The 19608-nt window shown below is 47.0% G+C and overlaps 1 protein-coding gene across 1 annotated transcript in view; it reads left to right on the top strand.

Moving 5' to 3' along the window:
- Positions 1-888: 888 nt before the first annotated feature.
- Positions 889-19608, top strand: part of mgat3b (beta-1,4-mannosyl-glycoprotein 4-beta-N-acetylglucosaminyltransferase b) — a 55283-nt gene continuing 36563 nt past the window's right edge. Inside the window, exon 1 of the mRNA XM_088606557.1 lies at positions 889-1472. The gene's annotated coding sequence lies outside the window, so the exon portion shown is untranslated. The remainder of the gene's footprint in view (positions 1473-19608) is intronic.

Consider the following 19608-nt stretch of genomic DNA (forward strand, 5'->3'; position numbering starts at 1 on the left):
AAGGCTTCACAGCCGAAACGTTGTGTTTTCGCTATTCAGCATGGAATAAAGCTATTACTAGTTCCTTTGCATTATTATATTATTATTCCTGGTTTCCAGGCATGAGTCTGCTAATTAACAGAGTGAAAGAGGGGGGCAGAATGACAACATTTTGAGCGTGGCGGACTTACAAAGGTTTTCTGCTGCAGAGTGAACTCTGACTCGACGAAAATGCAGCGTCACTCGTGAACTCCCCGTGGAAACGCCGTCCTGCCAGATACATGATATTAAACCCGCTCCATTTTTAAAACGGCGGCGGGTTACTCTTGTGTGTGTGTGTGTTTGAAGTCCTGCAACGATCGATGCAACGATTTCGCTCACATACGAAAGGGAGGTTTCAGAAATACCCTGATATTCCCTCGTGGTCCGCAGTCGCCTTCCTTCGTCAAATACAGGTGAAGAAAACCAGCCCGCTAAGCGTGGTTTCCGTTTGTGTTTTTTAGTTCCCTTTTAATCACCAACTAAAGGGTCGACACTCCCCCCCCCCTACCCCTCGGCTAAGGTGACTTTGAAAATGTGCAGCGACGCAACACGGGTGTACAATCGAGGGATTATAAATAAAAACCCGCAAAGGCGGATCTGCGTTTCTGAATTGTGCCCCCCCCCAAAATAAAATGAAACGAAGCGACCGCTAGCAGCTTTTTTCACCGTTGCAGAATATGTCTTTTTCTGTGACTCCGGCGGTTCTTTCTCTTTCTCTTTTCCCCGATAAGCAACAGAGGCGGGAGGAGGTGTCTCCCGCAACCCCCCCAACCACTCTCTTCTCCTCTCCCGGTCTTTTGGGAACAGAAGGAAAAAAAAACATAAGGGGGGAGTAAGAGAGAGAGAGAGAGGGAGAGAGATAAGTGGGGGAGGGATATGGGGGGGGTCTGGATTTTATATGAGCGGAAAAGGCGTCATTTTCAGAGTAGAAAACAGTGGGACGAGTCTTACGGAGGGACGGGGGGTTGGAACGGAGATAAGGGGACCCATAAAAGCGGCGTAACAACAACAAGAAGAGGAAAAGCATTTTTCTCCCCCTCTCTTTTTTTTATTTTTTGTTTCAAAAAAAAAGCCCCGTACTTATTTTCGAACCCGCGGGGAGGCGTAAAGACGCGGCGTGGGCGAGCGTCTTTAAAACGAGAGCTTTCCGCGAATGGCATCATTATTAATTCATATCCGAATACGCGCTTTAAAGGGGACCGAGCGACCGGCGGCTTGACTCCTCGGGCTCAGGAGGGAGCGGGCTTTTGAGCCGAGCCGCCCGCGTTGTATGTTTGCCGCACAGCCCGAGCGATGCGGCGGCGCGGCTGCGAGAGACTCGTCCGCCGAGGAAATAACCGAGCGCCGGCGAAGCCAGACGGCAGCCTCGTCAACGTTTTTTCCTCCACCGCGATCTCAAGACCCGCTCCTCATCTGCAATGAATCTCTAATCCACCCAACACAGGCGATGGGTAAGTGTGTGTGTGTGTTTTGTTTTGGAGGGGGTGTGTGTTGTGTGTGTGTGTACCCCCTGCTGTTTGCTCTTGATGTGTGGGTGTGTATATCCGTTTATACAAGAGAATGGTGGAGGTGCTGGGGGAGACGGAGCCCCCTTTCATCGGCGTAGCTAGCACAGCCAGGAGTTCCGAAGGCATCTTGCTTGAAAGTCTGGCGATGGTTATTTTCGAGTAAATTGGACGATGTTACGGGGGGGTGGGTGTGTGTGTGTGTGGGGGGGGTTAATATTAAAATGAAGGAAGCTCAGGCGAAAAGGGCACGTGCACTGCAAGTCCGTGGCTCACAAAATGTTACCTTCCCCGGTGACATGATGGGGATTTTAAGCCATAGCTGCTTAAGGCTGGCTGGGGGGGGTTATATTATTACGCATTTTGTAACACTGTGCGCGGAGGTTGGGTATCTCTCCTTCTGTGCCTTTTTTTCCTCCTCTGTGTTCTACATCTGGACGCGTTCCAGATCATTCTTGGCTCTGCAGACCCGCTGTGCCAGAGCTGGGGACGAGAAATCTCTAGGAAAAGCCTTTTTATTGGCAAAACGCAACAACAACAACAACCCAAAAAAAAAAACCGCGGTTCTGCATCCGTCCCCTCCTGGTCTGCGTTATAGGAACACCGTAGTAGCGGTTACAAAATGTAAGCACTTCCTCTAGTGTACCAGCAAAATAGAAGCGATTTTCGTGACCAAAACCTTTGTTTTTGGGGGCCAGACCGCTTCGCCAGAAGGTAGCGAACTGTTGTCGTCGGTAAGACTGCACCTGGGGGATGATGCGCACGGCTCTTCCTCTCATTTACTGTATGTGCTGTCGTGGTTGGACCTAAAATGTCCACAGCATTAGCTGCGCTGTGGTGTGTTACTTAGGGATGTCATGCCGGTTACGCAGATGAGAGGCCTCGGTAATGTGACAGTTTTCGAATTGCAAGGCTGTCGACGCCTCTTTCATCCCCCCCAGTGTTGTGGCAAACCACGACGCGTTTGGTATCAGGTGCTGGCTCCTTGATTTAAAACGCTACGCAGTGTCTTTTATCTCACAATTATGTTTATGCGAGACAAATGGACTTTTTATGGAGAAAATAGGGCATCAAAATATGAGCCAAAGTTCTTCCATCCACCCCATATGGTAATATAGGCCTGCTTTGCTGATACCTTGTGTAATGTAGCTTTACGTCTGCTGTGAGCTAGAAAACATCGTCTCTGGTTACTTTCAAAACCAAAACTTCGGTTTTAAACTTGGATGGAGGTTTGTGTGCCGTGACTTCTGCTGTTTTAACTCCTCGTTTGCTCTTGTCATGCGTGTGAGGCACCCAAATTCAAGTAGCAGCCCGGGCAGTCGACAGTCTTTAATTCGGTCTAGCTGTGTCGGGGGCATCTCTGCCTGTTACTGTATCAGTTCCTGGCTTTTACAGCACAAGGCAAGGTCTGTGCTTGACTGTGTAGGCCCGGCCCGATGCAGACGTAGGGGGAAGGTGGTTTCAAGCGGGCGAGTGGGAGTATTCCCTCTTGTGACGTTGGAGCAAATGTCATTCTGCCCCCAAAATAACAATATCCGCAGAATTAGAGCCCACTTTCCTTTCAGGGAGCAGATACAGAACAGGCGACGGTGCTGTACATTATTCATCCACCAGGCTTCAGAGAATACAATCGGCATTCTAAATATAATGCTGGAATTTCTGGAGAACAATTGCTGCTGGGGGTGGCATCAAGATAAGTTTCCACTCGCGAGAGAGAAATGAGAGAGAGTTTTTTTTTGCCGATTGATTCAGGGATCTTATCACACCCCCTTCTTTTAAAATATTCGAAGGTTTGAGCTTCGGGAACCTGGGCGGTTTCTGGCAGGTGTGGAGGGCTCACTCGTGTGAAGGCTTAATGGCCGTTCCCGGTCCTGTGGGGGTACTCCTTCGGGTTTTCATTCTGACTGTTGGGCTTGAAGAAGACCACCAGGAAGAGGTCCGATACTCTTAACGGCCCTTTGCTTGCGAAGTTCAGACCTCCGAGAAACGCTGCCGTTGTGACTTAAAGAGGGGCTTCAGCTGCTGGAGTTGTGGCCCCCATAGAATACATGTGGGAGCAGCTCGACGGAGAAAGACTGCCGTGCGTCTCTCTCGAGCGCGCTGCTCCAAAGCCCTGGTGGATAAGGCCCAGGGCATGCATTTGTTTGCAAAGGCAAGCTGCTGGTCGGTGCCTGTGTGGGTGAGCACAACCTCGCACGAGCATCGTGCTCCTGGGTGCAGTCCTGCCTTGTGTCCTGTGGGTCTGGGAGAGGCTCCAGGTTGGCGTGACTCACCCCAGGATTCGGAACGAATGGGTAGGTTGAGCTGCGAGTGTCCGTCTGAGCCAAGCATGTCTCTGTGGCCTTCCATTTTCTCAATGACTCTGCGTGTGACTGTTAGGAGAACAAATCTGCCGGATTTATGCAGAAGCCCAATTATTTCAGACATGCCTGAGCAGTGTTGCACTGTATTCCACAGCTCCATGTCTATTTCTGTTCTTGTCTTGACTATTTCACAACATGTGTTGCCAGCGAGTGGGAGCAACAGAAGAATTATTTCTAAAAGGCACAATCTCGTCCTCCAACCTCACACGGCGATGTACAGCTACCGAAAAGAGAAGTGGAATACAGGCTCGTCAACATAAAATGATTTAACCTTTACAAGCAAAAAGTTCCAATTGCGTAATAAAAGTTATGCCATCTGTTTGCACTAAGTTAACCATTCTGTTCTGTTGTAACCCAATCAGGTCCTATGTCCTGTGTTCTGCAAGCTGAAAGAAATGTTATAAAAGGCTGGGAACCCCTTAGTTTCACTGGCTGGTCTCTGGGGCTGTGTGTGTGTGTGAGAGAGAGATCTCAGTAAAGTATCTGAGCCTTCGCAGGCCTCTGTCTTCATCTGTTGAAATTCCCGTAGATTGCTGCAAATGTGCTGGATAATGGTATTTTACTAATGAGCTACAAAACAGATGTCCACAGCTTTTTCTTTTCAATCTGGAGCATGGCTTGTTAATCAGTAATCAATAAGTAGTTTTAATGCCGGTTTTGGGGGCGGTGGTGGGTTTTGGGGGCGGTGGTGGGCGTAGTTGTCGTAGCCCGCAGGTTGCAAGATGGCCGCCCTGAGCAGCGTTTGTGCTCAGTGTGCCGAGCTGATGAAAGAGCTGGTTTATCTGGCTTGTTAGTAGCTTAATGATCCAAGGAGAGACACTGCTTGAATGGGCCCAGTGATTCAGCATTCATGTCTTGGCAATCTGTCCCAATACGCCCAAGTGCCTCCTGTTCGGAATGTCTTGAGTTTGAAGTACAATCTGTGTTTCTGGTGTAATGTTGCCATATTTAATTATAGGGAAGAAAAATCTTACAATGGTAATGAGAATATGCTGCATCCTCATTTCACGTTTCCTTGTTACATCTGATTATGCAGCATTTCTGCGTTTGCCCCTGATTTTGCAGAACCCTGGTGCTGCTTGGCAGTGAACCTGCAGTGAGCGGGATGGCTTCTGGACTGGTGTGAGTTCCGTGTCTGGTCGTGGTGGGGCACGTTGCTAGGGAGAGGAGAGAGCCGTCATAAGCCCTGCTCCAATGTCTGGAACATGCACAGGGCCTCGTGAAGTGTAAATGAGGAATACCAATCTGGTAGTTGTGTAATGGCAGAAAAACACCCCGCGCGAAACGGATCACCTTCATCCACATCCATATCAGCCAGCTTGGGTTTATAGTGTCTGGTGGGTGTGTGGGGGGGGGGGGCATTTTAATCTGACAGGGCTCTGCGTACGCAAGGCTGAATGAATAAACCACAACGCCAACATTACCCAGCATGCCACCTTCTCCACTGCGCTGCACATGTCCCAGTCGCTCATGCCCTCGCAGCCAGGTTGACTACGAAGCTGAAACAGAAGCCGTCGGCTTGGCGCTGGCCGTTTCCTGGCTGCTCTGCACTTCCTGCTCTCTGTCTCCGCCTCGTTTCACCCTGCTGCCGCTGGAGTGGGTGGAGTGAGCACAGACACAGATGATCCTGGGTCAGAGAGTTTCATACTTGACTTCCTTCGTCCAATCAGGAGCATGAGCCTAATTCTCCCAATCTCGCTAGTGTGCTGTACTCCGTCACCAAGAGGGTGATTTGTACCAGGGCATTCTGCTGTTGTCACATAAACGTATCTGTAAAAAGTTTGCTTGTCTGGATCTTCCAGCGATTTAATCTGGTTCGATCATTTTCCAAACATTTTACCCCCTGGAAGTCAATTGTAAACGACTTATAAGTGTAAATGCTCGCCTCTCAATATGGAGGTGAAATTGCCCTTCGTACCGTATAAGAACTGAAGTGTGTCCTGCAAATGGAGTTTATAAGAGAAGTTCAAGAGGAAGGTCAGATCGTAATCTCGCCGCCTCCTGCTTCCGCCCTGTTAGTGTGTGTGTGTATTTATATACTGTACATCTCTCACCTCCTAAACCTCTCTCTTGCACCTCTGTTTCAGTCCTTGTGAAAGTGAGGAGGGGTTCGGTCAGCCTCATCCTTAAAGGCAGGCTGCTGCTCCTTCAGCTAGGAGAGTTACCCCAAACTAGCCCTTAAAACATTCGCCCTCCCCTCATCTTCAGTAGGATCTACCAAAGCTGCTGAATGAGACTTTGGTGCGTAAGTATCTGTTTTCTGCAGTCAAGCTTAAAAATCTCCACAAAGTTACAGTCCACCTTGTGAGGCGCAAAGGATCAGATCTGTACTGGTGCCGCTTGGTTTCTCTGCAAATGTATATTTTCCCAAAAGGCTTTGTAGTTCGTTTGTGTGCCGGAGGCCATCGACTGAATCATTTGAAACGTTTTGGGGGCTCTTGTCAAGGGCGGAAATGGTTGGGTTGATTTATTGGAAGGTGTAGAGGAACCCTGTCATCTTTTGTAGCGCGTAAAAGAGCGCATTAGTGCACCAGCGACGAAAGTCCTCCTGAGCTACTCCTCAATGTCAAAGAGAGTCCGTCTGATGCTCTGTATTAAAGAAACTTGTCTTTGATAAGAGCAGCAAGCGCACATCATTGTCCGCTTTGATAATTTCATGCATTCTTTTGTAGCAGGCCCACTGGTGTTTGCTGACATCACATCTGCTGGAGTGGGTGGAAGGTCTCCCCTCCAGGTACTGGCCAGGCTCACACCTGCTGAGCCTCAGTGGGCTGCTAGCTGGGAGCTGCAGGTTGATCTAGCTGCTAGCTATATTCTTGTCACATTATCAATTCTGCCAGTTCTTGGCAATCTTAATATTTTATATTATTCAGGAATCGGCTTTTCCCTGGTTGTCCTTTCAGTAAGCACCGCTATGGGCTTTACCGTGTGACAGCCTGGTCTTCCTGACTCACAAGACATATTTGTTCATTGATACCTATTTCTTACCAGTTCTCGGCTTTCTCCCTCATGCTACTGTATATCTTGCTCTTGTATCTGATCTCAAGATTCACAATCCGATGACCTACTTAGACTTGCTCAGCCCAAAGTTTCTTCACAGTAAATCTTTTCATCTTGCGGCAGACGTTGACTGGAGCCTCCGTGCCAAATGTTAATAGTTCTGAAACATTAGTAGTAGTAGTCTTCAATAACAGGACAAAGCCCTTTGGTTTTTCTCTTGACTGTGGCCGTTTATGAAAATGAGAATTTGTTGGTTCTCGGTTCTTTCCTTGGGTTAAAAGGAGGTTATTATTAAATCTGTGTCAAGCCCCCTCCCCCCCCCCTCAAAGCGCTTTACAGGTAATGGGGAATCCCACTCTCACCACCAGTGTGCAGCCCCACCTAGATGATGCGACGGCAGCCATAGTGCGCCAGAACGCTCATCACACACCAGTGGGGAGGAGAGCAGTGTAAGAGCAAGAGATTATTAGGAGGCCATGATTGGTAAGGGCCAATGGGAAATTTGGCCAGGACGCCTGGGTTACACCCCTACTCTTTTTCAAGAATCGCCCTGGGATTTTAATGACCACAGAGAGTCAGGACCTCGGTTTTACGTCTCATCTGTAGGACGTCGCCTGTTTACGGTATAGTGTCCCCGTCATTATGAGCGCCCCCTACTGGCCCCACGAACAACTCCAGCAGCAACCTTAGTTTTTCCCAGGAGGTCTCCCATCCAGGCACTGACCAGGCTCACACCTGCTGAGCTTCAGTGGGCTGCCAGTTGTGAGTTGCAGAGTGGCATGGCTGCTGGCCCATATGAGCTTTCTTTTCCAGGGCAGTGAGAAGATCAAACTCTCTGGCAGTGCTGGCGCTGAGTCTTACCAACGTATCAATCGCTGTGCCACACTATCATTGTTGTCTGTTTTTTGTATATTTATAGGAATGCTCCAAGCAAGAACATGGGTTGGCAGGAAGGAGGGATGATTTCTCCCTCAGAAGCCAAAAGTTTCATCTCTCTGCTTGGTCAGGGGTTCTCAATTCTAGTCCTGGAGGGCCACACACCTGCTGGGCTTCATTCAAGCCTGGCTTTATTACCTAACCGAAGCATTAAAGGAGAACTGCAATGCTATTTTTGTATTTAGTGGGTTAGAAAGAACCGGCATCGATGAGTGCATTTCAGACCTGGTGAAAGTAAAATATACACAGTCACGTGTATCACTGCCAATTTACATCACCAAATAGATTCAATTTCCAAGTGAGCGCAGTGCCATGTTGCTGTCATTGTCTGCGATTCAGAACGAGGCAACAAATCTTCCAGTGAGGTGAAGCGGCCCCATTACACTGGAAACATGCAGGCTTGTCAGCACATTTGTTTTAATCCCGTAGAAATATTGCTCTCGATTTTGAGGCGAGTTTGCTGACAAATACTCCGTGCTTGTCCACCCTGCATGCAGATCACGTTGGAACATCTCTGCAGTGAAATGTCTGCCTGTGTTTTATTCGCTCGTCCATCACATTTCAGCAGTCCCTACAGGGACTAGTGAGCAGGAAGGGCTGCTTCCTGTCGCGATTCAGGACGACATGGCAACTCCACGGTGCTTTCACAACGTTGACGATTTTGCGCTTCATTTGGAGTTTGGTCCAATTTCGCGATCCTGCCGATGAATTTATTTGGTTGCCGAGATTTAAGAACCGGTCCGAGAAATTGGGACTGCAGTTCCCCTTTAATCATCCAGCAAGTTGGTTGATTGGCGTTTTCCTTCCGAAATGCAATCACTTGAAGGGCCAGCTCCGGCGTGTTTTTAAGAGTTGAAGACGGCGCAGATTGATCTCGTTCAGGAAGGGTTCAGCTGAGTAACTCAGATCTGGCTGAAACAGAAACCAGGAGGTGTGTGTGTTGGGGCTGCAGGACTAGGACTGGGAGCCCCAGACCTTTAAGTGGCTCCAGCTGTTCAACCAAACATCTGAAATTCCTGCTGTACCCTGTTCAGTTCGGCCCTCCTGCTGTGGTGTGGATTTCACTGAACGGGGCCAAGGGATTCTTGATCGTCTACATCTTTCTGACTCAGTTACCCATCAGTAATCGGTTCAATGCAGGGAGCGCTCACCCTGCCGTCTATGTAGGTCCCAATGCCCCAGTATAGAGACGGGGACACTGCAGTGTAAAAAAAGATGCCGTCCTTCTGATGAAATGTAAAACCGAGGTCCTGACTCTCTGTGGTCATTAAAAATCCCAGGGCGTTTCTCAAAAAGAGTAGGGGTGTCCAGACCAAATCTCCCCCTGGCCTTTACCAGTCATGGCCTCCTAATAATCCCCCTCTCTGAACTGGCTTCATCACTCTGCTCTCCTCCCCAGTGAGAGCTGGTGTGTGGTGAGTTCTGGCGCACTCAGGCTGCCGTCGCATCATCCAGGTGGGGGCTGCACACTGGTGGTGGTGGTGGAGGGGATCCCCATGACCTGTACAGCACTTGGAGTGGAGTGTCCAGGAAAGCGCTATGAGGAATTCTCATTTCAATCCTGGGAGCGAGTTTTTAATTAAAAAAAAAAAGTTAAGTAGTTAAAATGTTCCGATAGCGGTGCCACCTCTGTCTTGGCTTTGCATCGTAATTGCAGTACTTCTGATCTGTGGTTCTGCTTTGAATATTTTTTTTTGGTGGGGGGGGGTTGTATTTGAGTTTTGTTGACGGATCCTTTTTGAAGAGCTCCCCGACTCGACTTTATTAACAGGATGTTTATTCATTCACCTCATTCCTCAGTCCACAGACTGGGCTTTTTTTTCCCCTCTTTTTGTTCATTTTCTAAAGAAGTGGACCACCCTCCCCTCTCACGACTCCAGCTTTATTCCCACTGCAGGTTTTTTTTTTTTTACTGCCCTGTTTTTGTTCTGGACTGCAGCCAGCCTAGCCTGCCTTTAATGGGTTTTTATTTTCCCACTGGTCTAATGGTACTCATGTGGTCAGCCGAAATCCTGCGTGGAGACCCTTGTGGGATATGATGTTGAGTAAGATCTCCTGTGTAACAGGCCCTGGTAACTTTCCGTAAGAAAAACAGTTTTACAGACCCTGGTTACGGTGTGTTAGGATGATTGGCATTCTCCTGCAACGCAGGTGAAGGTGACTGAGTGCCCCAGTACTTTTAATTTTTTTTTAATTACTTCCTTTTCATGTCCCAGATAGGAAATTGGCTTGGCAGGCAGGTAAAAGACAGAACGCATTACACAATGCCTTGAGCCCATTGGCAAATAAGAGACACTCATGTATGCAGAGAGAGAAAAAAAAATACAGTCCGTTGTCCAAATTAAGCAGGCTAATCACCCTGGGAATACAGGATAACTTAGTTCTGTTGCACTTGAATCTCAATTGAGTCTAAATCTCAGCCTAGATGGGCGGAGCTCTGATTCACTGTGCAAGGGCTGGTCACGACAGTCGGTGATTATATTAGCCTTCCGCACTATTTGCTGGAAGCTGTAGTTGTCGTGCACCAGTAACTTTGCAGGTAAAGGGAAGGGAATGTCCATGTATGAAGAAGTTCTGTTTTTCATCTAAATTCTCCCGATTAATGTTACCAGCATTGAGATTGTCTCGCCTCCCGTGTTCAAATCAGTTGGCAGCAAATCTCCTCATTATGCATGAACAGACTGCTTTCTCAGGCATGGCTGATAAGAAATATCATTCCCATGCACGCGATAGACAGGACGGCCTTGTGTCTAATTAGGGTTCAAACAGAACGCCAATGTGGGAAGCCGCTTGCGCGGTTTTCTCGTTATCTTGCAAACGCTGCTTGCTCTCCTGGGTTTGTAACGAACCGGCAGCCCCCCCCCCCAGTGCATCCTGTCCTCTGGCGAAACTGCAGGACGCAGCAGAGCAGGCGGGAGAAACAATTTCTTGGAACCCCCTTTGCAATGATCGCCGCGCCGAGATTTCGAAACGAAGGAAACCGCAGAAAAATGGCTGAGCAGGCATCGGACTCCGATTCGGCATGGGTGATGTCCCGGCGGCTGGTCCTTTTCGCTCGGGACATGGCCACCTGTGCGTCTGGATAAGAGCTTCGAGCCGCAGAAGCTGGCCGGTGCCGAACGCTGTGGCTTTCAAAGTAAACGGTCCCAGGTTAAAGTCAGTGGGCGACTCCTGAAAGGTCTCCGATGTGTGACCACCACCAGAGTCTGAGGTTTGATGGGACAGAAGCTCCTTGCGTTCCGCCTGGGACATCTCGGATCGACGGTAATAGGCTTACAATAACGGAAAAGAAACGAGTTGCAACACGAAAATACAAATGCGTTCCACAAGGAGCGGGTTTATCTCTCGGGATTGTGGAGAACAAAAACGGACTTTGGTTTGAAGTAGGTCCGCAGACATTTAATGACTAGATACAACAGAAGTACTTTCCTATTGCTGATTGTGGGAGTCTCTTGGCAGTAGCAAATGAGCCTTCTACCTGAGAAAGCGGAAAGAAGCAAGCTTTCCATCGGTTTGCAGTGGCTTGTGGGATCCCGTCTCCTGACGCTCATGGAGTCTGTGCATGCATGTACCTGTTCGCTGGTCTCTGAGCTCTAGATACCACTGTCCACCATCCCACAGATGTTTGATGGGGCTCAAGTCTGGTGGGTAGGGTGTCCATTCTCATTCTAATTTCCCATTGGCCCTTACCAATCATGGCCTCCTAATAATCCCCATCTATGAGTTGGCTTCATCACTCTGTTCTCCTCCCCACTGAGAGCTGGTGTGTGGGGAGTGTACTGGCACACGCTTTGAGTGGGGTGTCCAGAAAAGCGCTATATAAGTGTAAGCTATTATTATTATTCCATAACATCACGTTTTCATCTCCCCCATTGAATGATGCATTCCTTCTGATGCTTATCATACATTGTGTTCACTCAAAAGTACTCGAGGTTGACCAAGCAATAAACATTCAGTGTTGTATGATAGTTTGAATGCAAGACCTTTCAGCTCCCCAATCCCCGGATCGATCCAGAGGGAACTCAAACCCCTCTTTAGCTGAAGGCTTGGACACCATTGTCATTCTGACCGATTTAAGAGAATATCTGACTTGCAGAATAGAAGAATTAAAACCAGGAGATGCCGAGGCGCTTTAAGTCAAGAAGGGGCTCATGCCACAATACATTTTTTGTGTGTGCAATAAATAAACATCTGAAATGTTTGTACTGTATCTGTAGTTCAAGAATATGTCCCGTGGCTCTTCCAGTTATAGGTAGCGTGATATTTTGGTATTTTGAGCCGTGTGTTTTTGAGAAATTGATTTAGTTTCGCATCAAGCCAGGGTATGTGTATTCATTAAGCAATAATTGCATTGTGTTACTTTTACCTATTCTTTTCAACTGCACTTCATGCCAGTACTATGAGGGTAATTTTATTAACACGCTTTACAATTCTGGTACTAATCTCTAAACAGAAGAGTTCTGCACAGTCCTCAATCATGACTTAGTCCTCATGAATTGCTGTTGCACTTCTTAAGATTTGCCCATATGCAGAAACTTCTTTTCTTCCAAATACCTGACTGCAGATGAATCTTTTACCCATCCGTTTGGATTTCTCTCCAAATTCCTGGAAAGAAATTCCAAGCCATATTATTTGTGTCTCTTTTAATCTCCAGTTTAAGTCCATTTTAAAGTAGCAGAATGGTTTCTGAATCCGCAGCACTTGATGAAACACAACAAGCTGGTTGAATTGTTTTATTTCTGCCTTGTCTGGGCTTGTAGTAATTTGACTGCTGCTTCCTTGCTCATTTTGTCAGTGCAGCTACTAGACAAAATGTGTGCTTTGATCTAGCGTTTCCAAACGGAGTAAGGAGAGAAGAAAACCATAATGGTTCTGTGATCATAATGTGGTTCAAAGCATCGAAGCTTAATGCTTCAAAAGAAAATAATGCTTCAAAACTCTAGGTAGGGTCCACTCAGAGGGTCAGGATTTCAGGAAAGCATACTGTGAAAGAATGCAAAAGAGTTGAGAAATCCTATTCTACCCAAGACGTTTGAAATGGGTAGAAAATGGATACAAATATTGTGCTTGAGGTACAAAAGAGATTTATCCTAAGAGTAAGCAAAGCAGTGAGCTATTGGGTTGAATAAATCCATTATGAAAATATATATATATAGATGGAAAGAAGGTGTTTTATTAGAAGATTAAAAAAGCAGAATCTGATTAAGGGAAAAGAATCAATGAACTGATGACACAAGTTAAAAAAACGTATTTAAAAAGCGGAGATGGAAAAGATGATAACATTAGGAGCTGAAGAAAGGTAAAAGATAAAAGGTTGTCTTGCATTTTAAAATGGGACTTCTTTAACTGTTAAAGGGAAATGCCTAATAAATATTCCTTTTAAGTATTTACCAAAGAAGAAATGGATAACATCCCTCTGTATGCAATTAGCATAGAGGCAGATGGGTTACAGTCGCTAAAAGCACTTAAGACAAATCCCCAGGGCCTGATGGTATTCTACCAATTGTTCCAAAGGAAACGAGATGTTATACATAGACCGTTAACAGACTCTTCCAGCAGTCTCTGGAGACAGGGGTAATACCCACTGACTGGAAAATTGCTAATGTAGCATCCATCTGTAAAAAGGGTGACAAAACTGAAACAAGTAATTATAGACCAATACGCCATACTTCAATTACATGTAAGGTTATGGAAACAGTAATTAGAATTAAACTAGAGGATCATCTGTATGGCAAAGGGATTCTGGGGAGTAGTCGGCGTGGGTTTTAAAAAAAAAAAGGAGGTAGACTTGTTCGAGCAACAGCGGAAATGGATATGAGCACAGCGCGTATGGGGTACTTAAATTTTCAGAAGGCTTTTTGATTAAGTTCCTCATTGAAGGTTCATTCGAAAGTTGTAGGCTGTAGACATTCCAGTCTTTTTGGAATAAGGACTAATCAAAGTTAATCAGTTCATAAAACATTTAATGTAACGTATGATGTGTTATGAATGAAAGGAGACCATTTGGCACATCTAGCCTGTGGGCTAGTAAGTAGTTAATTGATCTCAGGATCTTGTAGAGAAGGCATGAATACTCAAATCTGGGTTACATAATTAGAGGTGTACATCAGGGATTGGCATTAGGGCCACTGTTGGTGTCACTGTGAGTCACACTTGCGTACATACACGGCTTGTCCATAAGCATGCATAATGCGTTTTACCCCTCGCAGGGATTCTGCATTCTGGCTAGCATACACAGAGCACTGTCTTTTAGTACTTACTAGACTACTTCTTTAAATGAACTAGAAACTAGGGCACGCCCAGTGTGACTCGCTAACAACCACAGAAGTGGATGCTTTTGCACTCTTATCTGCATGCAGCACCAGTCCCTCGTAAGCAGAGTTTCTAACAACCACGCATCATCGCAAATGTACACAAACTCACTCCTGTGGACGGATTCCAGAGCAGCGATTTCAAGTGACTCCTAATTGTGCAACCATAACAAAATATCCTCAGGTAAATTCTGCGCTTTTGTTGGATAGGGGAATGATCATTGCTGAACATATTAGCAGGTCTTAATGCTGCTCTTTAGTTTTGAAGAAATGTGTAGTCGCCGCAAAGCATTCCTACCTTTTAATCGGAAGGCATGGGTGTGGTCTAGGGGGGACTCACAGTTTCGGATGCAGATAAGGACGGACGTGCTGGAATTATTGAAAGCCGGCAGTCCCTGTCTATACGACCTTGGATCTGTGCCGTCCAGATTAGTGTCCACACACCCTCCCTCCAGAGCACTGGCGAACAGACTCCCCGACTGTGAGCTGAAAATATTGATTGTGCTCCATTGCAATAATGGCCCTTATGAGCAGTGCATGCTGTCTTCGGAATTAACTTTCTCACCTCTTCAGCATGAAACCTGGTTCTGTGTCCATTCAGAAACCGATGCTCCCGATTCCTGATGCGACTGGAGATGATACAGTCACAAATTTGGGCCAGTGGTCTTTTGGGCCAAAGCTGTACTAAATGTGTCTGAACTCTGCAGCTGTAGTTTTTAGAGGGTGTGCGTAGTTGTTAATGTACTGAAACCTTGATTTAATGCTCTGCAGCAGGGCTGTCCAGTCCTGGTCCTGGAGGGGTCAGTGTGTCTGCAGCAGGGCTGTCCAGTCCTGGTCCTGGAGGGGTCAGTGTGTCTGCAGCAGGGCTGTCCTTTCAGGACAAGCATAGAACATAGTGCATTACATACATCAGAATCTCCTACATTTTCAAACAAATCAGTTTCCTGTGTTGTTTTAGGATGTTACCCCTTAGTGCTATTTTTTTAATGACTCTCTTTCAACATCTATTGAAAATGTTATATTGGAAGAGAGATCAATAATGTTCTACTTTTGCACCTGTGAAAGTGCAATTCACTTGACAAAGATGAATGTCACGTTGGATTAATAGTCTACACAGGATTAATGCAGACTTTGGTGGATTACTAATGTCTGTCCTGTGGTTATACGAGTTGGTGAGTAACTATTCGCAAAACACTATCCTAAGGGATTATGTTCACAAACCTTTAGCTATTTTATTGTTGATATCAGCTTGGTTTCAGTAGAACAGGACTATATTCATATTTTAAATTAGGTTAGCTGATTAAAGGTTTTTCCAAGTGATCACACTGTTATAGGGTTATACCTGTTACTTCACTACAGGTTGTGAACAATTAAAAATTACAGGCTTGTTCCTTAAACAGTAGTAGCGCCATGTAATTATCTGGAATGTTGTTTATTTCAAAACTGTTTAACACCACAACCATTGCTTGGAGACTGTGCAATCTGAGAACAGGTTAAGTCAGAGGGCTTGTCTGCCCTGTCTCCCTCAGAGCAGAAATCTTCTACATGGCTTTTAAAGTTTAAAAGTGTTCAGTAACCCTCCTGATGTGTCCGCGGTTTAGTTCCTGTAACAGTGTAGATCTCTACGCAGGTTTCCTCGTGTCCCGACTGTGCAAAGAGTTTTACATTGATGCTTGAAAAAACTCCTAAAGATTGGAACAACAATCGATTGGTTCCTGTTTGAACTGATCAGCACCTGTCATTGGGTCTATTTCCCTCTCTCTCTCTGAACTACACTCGGATGGTTTTTAATCATTTCAGCATATAAGATAAAGATCACTTTATTGGCCATATACGATTTCTTGCATTAGGAATTTCTTTTCGCAGACCACAGATGTCTCTCCATGAGACACACAGACAGGGAGAGAGGCTTGTGGTCAGAGCGCAGGGTCAGCCATTTATACAGCGCCCCTGGAGCTGCTGGGGTTAAGGGCCTTGCTCAGGGGCCCAACGGAGTAGGATTCCTCCGACCGCAGGATACAAACCGGCAACCTTCCAGCCACAGGCGCAGATCCTGAGCCCCAGAATGATTACTGCGTTCTGCCACAGATTAACAGACGGGATTTACATGGTCTTCATAGAGAGTAGAGGAGTTGATTGCCATCTGTACATTGGAATTCTTATTCGAACTGATCTCTCAGGACACACACAGTACAGCCAACGCCACCACACAATGTAACCAGTACATCATGCACATAATAAATAATAAAAACAGAACAATAAATATGTTGGGGAGAACAATGAATATATAGCAGCAAAAAAATTGGTAGTCCATGCAAGAAGTGCACAGTGCAGACATGCATTGAGTCTGAGGCACTGCAGTTAGCTGCAGTAGAGTAGAAACTGTTCTTGCGTACTGCTTGCCAGAGAGCAGGGTGGAGAACAGTCTGTGGCCGGGATGGTTGGGATCTGAATGATGGATCGGGCTTTATTGCGACAGCGGAAGGTGCGAGTCTTATTGGTTGACAGTCTGGCCCATCCTATCATCCCCTGTGCCCACGCCCCTTTGCAGAGCAGCCTGGTCATGCTTTTCAAGATGGCGCCGTGTAGCTCTCCCTCTCGTCGCACTCATGGTGGGAGAAGGTGGTGTCGGTTCTGGTTTGATGCCGGTGTTGGGTGTTGGAGAAGACGGGCTCGTGTGACCTTTAGCCTTGCCCCCGGGCCCCGCGTCTGAGATCGGGTGGCTCCCGGGCTGGAGAAGAGAGCTGCTTCCTCTGGGATCCATCTCTTGCCAGTTGTGGGCGTATGTTCTGGAAAGAGAGCCCTGGGACCATGTGAGCTGGGATCCCTGTTCCAAATCCACGTTTGCCAAGCCTGGCTCGCCTGTCAGATCATCTTCCCAGTCTGCTGCCTTTAACCCTCCACCTCCGCTCGGCCTTCTTGCAAAACCTCAGACTCGGCATGGTGGCATCACGTATTTGCACATCAGAAGAATCTTCGAACTTTGCCCCCTCTTACCCTTTTTATTTATTTTTTTTCCCCGCTTGCTGTTTCCAGAATGAGTAATGGGGTTTCGGAAAAACGCGACGCTCATGCTGCTACAAATATTTGCTTCCCTGCGATTGCTCAGTGTCCGTGCCCTGGATCCCTGGCATTGGCGGTGAAGGTGCAGTTCCCCTCCCACCAGTGGGGGGAGCCATTCCTCCTGCTGTCTGTCCAATGGGAAAGATGCTGCTGTTGACAAGCCTCTATGCAAATATTTAGAGGCTCTGTAGATAAATATATGTATCTTTGAGGCAGAGAAGCTTGGCATTTCTCCAGCAGTTGCGAGGGACTTCAGGCTGGAAGTTTGAGGATATTTTCTGTTCAGGTTTGTCCGATTTTAAAATAAGCTACTTGTATAAAACGTGATCATTGTAGTTTGTTTTTTTGCTTTTCCTGGTGTCACTAGTGAAGGGCTGTATATGGAAAGCATGAAGTGTAGTTTTTAAAGCCTTTTATTAATATGGAAATGGGCATTTTAACCCCCTTACACTATGTTTATGGTTGTAATTTTCCGCTAAGTTATAAAGTGAGCAGCATGGTGTCTCGCCCTGGTGAAGCTGGTTGTAGTTGCATATCTGTTCAGACCTGATGCAGAAGGTTTGATAGAAGACATGGCAGTGTGAGGTGTTAAAAATAGGACATTGCAATACCTGGTTAAAATGTTAACAAGTCTTTTTTTTTATTCTAGGGTTTTAAACAATTGTGTTGTTTGCATATCCTGCTAGAATCGTTTGCTGTCTTGCGACTAGCCTGCATTAGCACACAAATATAGAGCAAAATGCAACTCGGACTCCCAATTCATTGTAGAGTCGTGTGAAGATGCCTCACCTGGGAGGTCACAGATCTGTCGCTCCTGCAGGTCACTGGAAGTGTCACTGAGGAAATCTGCTACACGGGATCCTCTGTTCATTACGGAATTTCAAAGATTAAGACCCTAGTTACGGACGTCACGTTTATTTAAGTTATATCCAACTTGCCCGGATGCCAGACATTCAGCTGTGTGGCAGTGGAGCAGTCCCGGTGGGAGACGGTCGGTCAGTCCAGGTGGGAGACGGTCGGTCAGTTGCTGTGGTAGTGGGTCAGTCCCGGTGGGAGACGGTCGGTCAGTTCTGGTGGGAGACGGTCGGTCAGTCGCTGTGGCAGTGGGGTGGTCCCGGCGGGAGACGGTCGGTCAGTTGCTGTGGCAGTGGGGTGGTCCTGGTGGGAGACGGTCGGTCAGTCCTGGTGGGAGACGGTCGGTCAGTCGCTGTGGCAGTGGGGTGGTCCCGGTGGGAGACGGTCGGTCAGTTGCTGTGGCAGTGGGGTGGTCCCGGCGGGAGACGGTCGGTCAGTTGCTGTGGGAGACGGTCGGTCAGTCCCGGTGGGAGACGGTCGGTCAGTCGCTGTGGCAGTGGGGTGGTCCCGGTGGGAGACGGTCGGTCCGTCCCGGTGGGAGACGGTCGGTCAGTCGCTGTGGCAGTGGGGTGGTCCCGGTGGGAGACGGTCGGTCAGTCCCGGTGGGAGACGGTCGGTCAGTCCCGGTGGGAGACGGTCGGTCAGTGGGGCGGTCATTTATGGTTGTAATTTTCCGCTAAGTTATAAAGTGAGCAGCATGGTGTCTCGCCCTGGTGAAGCTGGTTGTAGTTGCATATCTGTTCAGACCTGATGCAGAAGGTTTGATAGAAGACATGGCAGTGTGAGGTGTTAAAAATAGGACATTGCAATACCTGGTTAAAATGTTAACAAGTTTTTTTTTTTATTCTAGGGTTTTAAACTTGGTTCCCACTTGGTCAGCTTTTAAGATCACATGGCCTCAGCTTTCATTTTTACGCTGACGATACTCGAAATATACATCCATACCAAACCCGACACTGATGTGGCTGTCTCTATTCTATCTAATTGCATCTCTGACATAAAAATTTGGATGACTCAAAACTTCCTTCATCTTAACTGTGACAAGACTGAAGTCATGCTTATTGGTACCCCCCATCAACTTCGTAAAGCCAGTCCTGTAACCCTGTCTGTAGATGGGTCTGTACTTGAGCTTCAATCAAAATTGAAAAACCTTGGGGTTATATTCGATTCTGGCTTAACATTCGACCCACATGTGCAGCATCCTGTCAAAACATCTTTTTTTCACCTTAGAAATATCGCAAGACTACGCCCTATGCTATCATTAACTGTGGCTGAAAAGCTGATCAACATATTTGTATTCTCTCGAATTGACTACTGTAATGCTCTACTCCCTGGGGTATCTAAATCTACTCTGAACAAGCTGCAGTATGTCCAAACTTCAGCAGCCAGAATCCTGACCAGGTCTAGTGCAAGTGTTCACATTACTCCTATCCTGGAGTCCTTGCACTGGCTTCCGGTCAAATTCCGCGTAGACTTTAAAATCCTCATGCTCACCTATAAGGCTTTACATGGCTTGGCACCTCAATACCTGTCTGAACTTTTACCGCCCTACTC

The sequence above is a fragment of the Lepisosteus platostomus genome, chromosome 14 (assembly GCF_059453375.1).
Source record: "Lepisosteus platostomus isolate fLepPlt1 chromosome 14, fLepPlt1.hap1, whole genome shotgun sequence".
Classification (NCBI taxonomy): domain Eukaryota; kingdom Metazoa; phylum Chordata; class Actinopteri; order Semionotiformes; family Lepisosteidae; genus Lepisosteus; species Lepisosteus platostomus.